We start from the raw sequence: 8516 nt of genomic DNA, 5'->3' as shown, positions 1-8516 counted from the left end.
TTTTGGATATGGTGTTTCCACGCAAAGAACCAAGGAGCGACTGTTTTGGACTTAATATGTTACGTTTATTAGTTCTGTTTAAAGATCTGAGCCTGAATATTTCACAGATACTGACAATATTATGATTAATTTATTTGATCTTCTTATTTAAATGGTCGGTTTTACTTTATGTTTAGTGTTGCATTTTTATGTTTTTGCGCAGATCCACAACTAGCTAATAGCATAAAATCAGGCCACTCCTAAATTCTCCCTCAAACCTTATAGATTTTAAAATCTAAAGTTTTTACCAATTTTGAAAAATATCCGAAAACTGCCATTCTATATATTTTGTTAGCTGCCTATTGTAGATCATTTTATCAATCCTTAAAGGAACTGTCTGGTGAAAAATGATTTTAAAATATATTTGTAATTTAAAATTATCACATAGAAAATACCTTTCTTTTTTGATATTATCATATGTATAAACAAACTTTTTTACGATTATTAATATGTCTTCGTCGAACAAAAATACGTTCCTTTCAATGTTCAAATGTTGTTTACACCAACTACGTTTTCTAAAAATTGTATATAGATGCATTTTATGAAATGATGTTTTGTATTATTACAATATGCAAATATGCCTTTTACAATGTTGGATATAACTTTATCTTTTATCTCCTATAAAATGCTTTCGGCCTGTTTAATAGGCCAAGCAATGTGGGCTTAATCACGTGACTTCGATATATATACATTTTCAAAACATGTAAGTATTCTTAGTTATAAAGAAAGTCGAACAAATACAGTCCTCTTGATTATGACTCATACAAACTTCTCATTTACCGAGCGGATTCAATTTTACGGTAGCCCACAAGTGCCACATTAAATTAAATTAACTCGCGGAAAAATAGAAACTCACGGCAAGTTAAAAAAACTCGCGGAAAAAACAATGTAATGTAATATATAAAAAATAAAGCTCAAACGCAACCTCGTCCCCAGGGCATCTTGTATCTTTCTTTTCTAACACTGGGCGCCCGTTCCGAGATAAAAAAAAGACAACAGGCGCTGGGAACGTTCTTGGCTCAAACGCTTTCTAAGAATTTTAAAACACAGTTTTAATAGTAACTATGCTTATGGATTTTTTTTTTGGAATGTCTGCTGAAAAACTGTCGTTAAAAGTTCATAGGGGAGACAATGCGCAGAGTGTTTACCTAAAAAAAAATTTGTATAAAAAGTACGTTCTTTATTGTACATAATTATTTTAACCTTTAAAGGCTAAAATACACGGTAAGTTTAAACGGACCGTTTAAATGTATAATAAAGAAACTTACCGTGTAAACAGGAAAGATATACAACTTTCGGTTTGATAAGTTTTTTTAAAAGTTGGACATGTTCAACTTTTGCTAAGTTTTTTCTATTGAAATTAACAGAATGATTAATGAGCTATTGTTTAAACTAAAGATTTTAGGAAATATTTTTTCGGTTTCTAATCGCAACCAGTGCTAATCCTTTTTTTTTCTACTACTATTTTCCCTTCTGCTGTTATAGCAATAACCGCATTGAAAAATATACATGTTCTTTATTTAGTATTTATTGTGAAAAAAAAAATTAAAAAAAACTTATACGTTTTAACTTAACGTGTAGACAGGTGTATTGCCTGCAACTAAATTATACCTTATCGGACAAAACTTTGTCGGACAAAATTTTCGTCAGACAAAATTTTTCGTCGTACAAAATTTTCGTCACCTTCAGAAATTTTTGTCACTTTTGTCCGACGAAAATTTTGTCCATTTTGGAATTTTCTTATTTCTTATTAACACTTCAATCGGCTAATATACAGATGAAAACAAATACCACCAAACGTTGTATATTCTTATCAAACCTACAGAAACAGAAGCCGTTAAAAAGCACAATCTGTTGTAGAGATAGCTTAAAAGCATGTAACTTAAAAAGGACCAGTTGGTTGCCAATTCTATCAACAATGCATATCCTATTTTTGAGAAATATATGTTAATTTTTTTTTAAGAATTTTAAAATTTGTTTTGGACAAACTTATTTGTCGGACAAAATTTTTCATTGGACAAAATTTTTCGTCGGACATAATTTTCGTCACCAAATAAAAATTTCGTCACTTTTGTCCGAAAAAGTTTTGTTCGATAAGGTAAGTTTTTTTCTTACAACTAAACGTACGTTTAAACTTACCATGTATTTTAGCCTTACAGTAAAAATGCATAACGTCAAGACTTAATAATAATAAATTAATTAATAATAACAAGAAGACGTTGTTGGGGCTTGTTTGTTAGGAAACATTTCTACGCCAGGTAGAAATGTTTCTTTGAGGCAAGCAAAAAATTAGGTTTCTATTGGCTTGAATTTTTATTTTAATTCCACAATGCTTTCTTTTCTTAAGAATTCTTTGTTCTTAAGAGAAAAAAATTGTGTTTCAAATTGGTGGTAAATCCAATATTATTTGGCAATTTCCAATAAACTAAAATCGCTTTAAACGTTTTTGTACATGCCAGAAATATATGAAAAAGCAATAGAAACATAAATTAATTAAGTCTAAGACTACCTACAATAATAATTAGTGGCAAAGGTACATACGAACAAATACCAATGACAAATGCAGCACGCCTTAAAGCAGATCATAAGCACTTAATATTTGTTGTTTGTTGCATCCTATCTATTAGAGTATAATTAATGCTGGATTAAATTTTGCAGATTTTTTAACGGAAAGTTTTTCCTGAAAACTGCTTGCAGGCGCGGATTTAGACTGTGTCAACCCTGTCACGCGACGTAGTAAAAAAAATTAGCCAAATATTAAATTAAATAATTTCTGAAATAAATCCCGGTGTTTACAAATTATACCCGGAATTTTTTGCTTCGCCTTTTCTACTATATCACATACCTCACAACGCAAATTCAATCAACCGATGTTGGGCTAACCTATTTTATGTCAGACTGTAACTATATACTTCATAACACATAAACCCTGTCAAGGTTGTTTCTAGGTATAACCATGGAATGTTTCTCCGAAAGGTTTGACCGTAAGACTATACTTTATAGCACACAAACCCTGTCAAGGTTGTTTCTAGGTATTACTATAATATGTTCTTCCGTGACAGTTTGACCGTAGCGCTAGACGTTATAGCGCACAAACCCTGTCAAGGTTGTTTCTAGACAAATATGGTGGCCGAGAGCTGGCTTCAAAAAAAATTAAAAAAAAATAAACAAAAATTATTCTGAATCTAGAAACGAATTTAATTTTGAATTTAAATTAGATAGCTTTAATATCGAATTGAAAAAGAAAATATAAAACAAAATAATTTTTTAATTAAACTAAAACACCCCACTCCGAGAGCTGCTACGAAATTTTAATTCATACAACCCCTTTAAAATTCGATGATGTCTGAGAATTGACTAATGACCAAACCGCATTTATTTGAATCAATTCGCAAAAACGAAATCATTTTTTTGTGCTCCTGGCTGAGAACTGCCAATTAGCAACCTCGTTCCTAAATTAAAAGTTACAGTTGGCGTAAAGCGGGTGCTTCCTGGCCATGGATTTTAGTAGATTTGAGATAGGTAAACATGGCGTCTAAGTTGGGAGAAAAGGAGAAGTGCGAAAAGTTCGCTATTGCAATGAAAACCAAACGCATGAAAGGCATGAAAGGAACAAAATCGAATAACAGCAATACAGAAGAACTTAAAGGAGGAGGAAGCATACTGAAAAACCAAGAATTAATCGTTCAACAGCTCGAGGCTGAACCTTCAGGTAAAGGTAAAAAATATGAAAGGATCGGAGCCCAAGAGTTTGTGCCATACAACTATGACGAAATTACAATTCATAACATTAAAGAAGCTTGCCACCGTCACTGTAAACATAGTCTACAAGCTGGAATGGCTTGCGATATATTGTCATCAGAAAGAGGACCATCATGCAGAAAAATATCCCACCCTACCAACTTCCAGCTGATTCATATCAGATTCATTAAACAAAACATATCCCACAAATTGCTGTCCAAACCAAGTTATGATAGTGGCATTGAAAACAGGGATTACAGTAAAATTTTGGAGTGTAACCCCTTTGATTTCAATAGTCCCAAAAGAAAACGGCACGACACCAGCAGCACAACAACAAGTTTTCCAGCAACAGTAATCTCTTGCCCTAGCAAAGTATGTTCATCTCCATGTTTTCCAAAAAGCATTAAAATTGCTACCATGTTAAAAATGGGAAAGGTTATTACAGAAGTGGAAAAGCCTTTTGAAAAAATTGAAATATCATACTTCAACATAAGCATTGATGTATGTACATGGAGTCAGTCTAGTGTAATGGAATTCTTAATCGATGATAATCCATTTAGTCGGGGAGGATTTTGCGAGGTATATAGAGCAAAATCTAAAGATGGAAAAGAGTATGTTCTAAAAAATTTTTAAATAGTTCATTGGAAACTATTAAGTCTTTATTAGACACACACGCACCTAACAACATAATTCTTAATAAAGCTAAAAAGTATCCTAATAAACATTGGATAACCAAAGGCATCCTTACTTCTATCAAAAAACGAAACAACCTGCATAAATATTTTTTATATGAAAAAGATCCACTTATAAAATCTAGCTTACTTGAGGCCTTCAAAAATAAAAAAAATTTTATGCAGGTTGAGCAAAGCTAATTATTATAGGGATTTTTCTCCTCTCATAAAAAAAACTCTAAAAAAAATCTGGGAAGGTGTCAGGTCCATAATTTCTCTACGTAACAGTAATTCTACAACTCCCTTTTGTTTAAATACTAATGACACTCAAACTATAGCCACATACTTTAATAATTACTTCACCTCAATTGCAGATAATATTAGAAAATCTATACCTCCAACTTCTTAATCTTACTCTTCTTATTTAAAAAATCCAAATCCTATTTCTTATTTCTTGAGTCCAACCAATAATATTGAAGTTCTAAACTGCTTGGCATCACTTAACACTAATAAATCTACTAGTCCTTTCAGCATACCTAATCAAATTTTATCTTTTTCAAAAGAATATCTTGCTACACCATTATCTAAACTTATCAATCTTTCTTTCTTGACTGGAATCTTTCCTTCTGAATTAAAAACTGCAAAAGTTATCCCTATTTTTAAAAAAATGTAATGTAATGTAAATCTAACAAATTATCGCCCTATTTCTTTATCATCTAATACTAACATATTATTTGAAAAACTTATGCTCGTTTATATAACTTTATCTCTGTCAATAATCTAATTTATAAAGAACAATTTGGTTTCAGGAAAAAATTCTCAACTTCTTAAGCACTTCTCAATGTATCTCTCAAAAAAATATGGATGCTTTTGATAATGGTGAAATTGCTTGTGGTGTCTTCATAGACCTACAAAAAACCTTCAACACTGTTGATCGTGAAATACTTCCTTAAAAATTAAACCATTAAGGCATACGTGGCATTCCGCTCTCACTTTTAAAATGTTACCTCACTGATAGGGTTCAACATGTTTCAATCAATAATAAAAACTCTCAACCAAAAGCTGTCAAACACGGGGTACCTCAAGGATCTGTTCTTGGTCCACTTCTTTTTCTTTTATATATTAATGATCTTCATTATGCTATAAATTTTTCTATGGTACATCATTCTGCCGATGATACAAACTTTTTACACATAAATAAACATGACATGATGATCGGAATGTGTCGTAATGGTACGAAAACCATGTATTTCCGCACTTTTGATGACGAAATCGAGAGAGGTACCAAGAGTAACTATGAATACAAAGCAACACGCTTTGTATATTATACTCATAAACAGTTCGCTAATTTCTACAAAGTAATTATAACGGTTACAGATAGATGCGATAAAATGAATAAACTAAATAATAAACCATTACCGATTTGCCAAACTCGTACAAACATATTTATGACGTCATCAGAAAAAGCAGTAAAGCGACGGACACAGACGAGCTGATCTAAATACTTCATCTGAGCAAAGGTCAAGCTGGATCATCTGCTGTATTCATTAGGGATGTGCAAACAGCGCCAGAAAAATCTTTTTTTTTGGCATCAAACAACCAATTAAATAATTTAGGAAGAGTTAACTCAATCGCCCGACTTCACTCGCGTGTATTATCATCTAAAACAGTCTTGTCTTTCGAAATATGATAATTTTTTTCACGTTTTGTAATATTAGTGCCGGATGACTTAACGGCACAAATAAGTGCAAGGCACAAAACTCTTTTAAAATCAATCGGCATACTTTAGATATTATTACATTTATACTTTAAACTCTTTTGTTATACTTTAGAAATTTTTAGATTGATACTTTAAACTCTTTTGTTATACTTTTATACATATACTTTACACTATTTTGTTCACAAGATGAAGAACTTTAAGTGTATAAAAACCCTAACACCGTTTGCCAGTGTGATATTAACAAAAAATGTGATTCATGACACATTTTTTGATGGTGCGTAAAACGAGACAACGCTTTGTGTATGATTTCGATTTTACCTTTCTTAGTTTTTACAATTTTTAATATTCTTTTTTACAGTTTCTGTTTCATTCTTTGTTCAACGTGTTTATATTTTTACGCCTTGTGTATGATCTTTATTTTTATTTTACATCTTTTTTTAGAATTTCTGTTCATTCTTTGTTCAAACGTGTATATAACACACACATTGGGAATGACTACCATCGACTTATCATATTTTCCATCCAAACGGTCCTGATTTTACACATTCGATACACAGTCCCGCGAAACTCTTAAAATATGCATTTTCCAAGGTCCCGAGTCCGGACTCAACAGGGTCCCGCGTCCTGCGTCCCACTTTTCCGATATGCCCAAAATAAATAACGAAGTAGTTCAACTCGTTAGCTCCTCAATAATAAATACCATTTGAATGTTTTAGCATGTACAGTTTCAAAAATAACTCTCTTACAGTTGTTGAAAAATGCTGATAGTGGAAAATTCTCAAAAAGAAACGAGAATACCATTTCAACACAGGCTAACTGGTGCTTAAAATACTTGAATTAGGCGTCAATTTGAAAGAGGTACGAAAAAGAGAAATCAAAATGACATTTAAAGCAAAAGTTATATAAAAGATAAAAATACCCTTTAATATTTTCATCAACTGATATATACATATTTATTTTATCACTCAAAGCCAAAGGAAGCTATAGTACTGAGATTTTGTTAAATGTGCTTGAATTTTCAGGAGAATTGCCATTGCTAGCTACCGTGAATGCTATTGTTTTGTATCTCATTGGAGCAGCTAACATTTTTAAAAAATAAAAAACAAGAATTTAGCCATAAATGCACTTTCTCAATTCCATTTCGTAGCAGTAAAAAAGTAAAATAACTCAGATAAATTGAAAGATATTGATTTAAAATTTACTATGCAGTGTTTTTAGACCTGTCTGACATTAGCACAACAGGTAATTTTATAGTTTTTAAGTTTCAGAATTTAGGCATTTAAAAACAGGGCGACAAAACGTTTTTGAAGAAAATTAAAAATTCTAAAACAGTAATTCTTCTAGTAGTTCTTAAGGATAAAAATATATATATTTCCTAAATGCATCAGAGGTTAAAACGTGTGCTACACGTGTAGCACACGTTTTTCATTTTAATCTGGCAAAAAAGGTTCTTACCTGATAAATCTTGACTTGATGGTCACACTGCACTATAAACAAGCACGTAGCTATCCTCCTTGTCTATAGCTGACGTCATAATGAACGGTAAGAAGCTAAAGAACCAGCTATGGGATTCAAAAATAACATTAATGCAGTTATCTTTTAGACACCTGCAGTTATCTTAAGATAACTGTATTAATGTGACTTTGGGATGCCATGGCCAGCTTTTTTTCCCAAGAATGTCAGATGTTACGGTCAACGGCGGTAAAAAACAATGAGCGTGGTAAATGTGACTGGCATTGGGTTATAGAAAACTGCAGTAAATTTAGCAAAAGTCGGCAAAAAGCACTCCTCTATCGTCGAGTGCACCGAGTTTACCAGATTAAACGAAACCGGATGAAATCCTATAGTGTATGGCTGTATATTAAACAGGACAAAATGTCAAATCGGTACCGTAACACTCGGCAAAAATGTCCAGACTCGGCAAAGCACTCAGGAGATAACAACAAAACTTACGGCGAAGTAAACACGGAACCCCATTTGTAAAGATTGAAGAAAGCGCGTTGTGCGTCAAATTTTCTTATTAGGCGAATGCCAAGTTCGTTAGTGTGTAAATAATTAAATAATTAAGTTATTCTAATCAAAATTTTTGTATTTCCTTTTTAACATTTGCTGGATGTAGTAAATTACCTAGTCCGCGATTTAGCAGACTTTTCTGGAAAAATAACTGGACACTCTACAAATTTTTAACTCACTAAATCGGCAACTTGCAACTTGCAACTTGCAACTCGCAACTCGCAACCTACTTAACTCGCGACTGGAAGATATCCTGGACCCCTGTTATGAGCTATGTTGAACTACCTAATCCAAGCTCTACATGGTTATCTTTGGAGATTTAAACACAGAAC

The sequence above is a fragment of the Hydractinia symbiolongicarpus genome, chromosome 5, assembly GCF_029227915.1.
Source record: "Hydractinia symbiolongicarpus strain clone_291-10 chromosome 5, HSymV2.1, whole genome shotgun sequence".
In the NCBI taxonomy this organism is placed as follows: domain Eukaryota; kingdom Metazoa; phylum Cnidaria; class Hydrozoa; order Anthoathecata; family Hydractiniidae; genus Hydractinia; species Hydractinia symbiolongicarpus.
The sequence above is the reverse complement of the archived record's forward strand: the minus strand, read 5'-3'. Positions refer to the sequence as shown.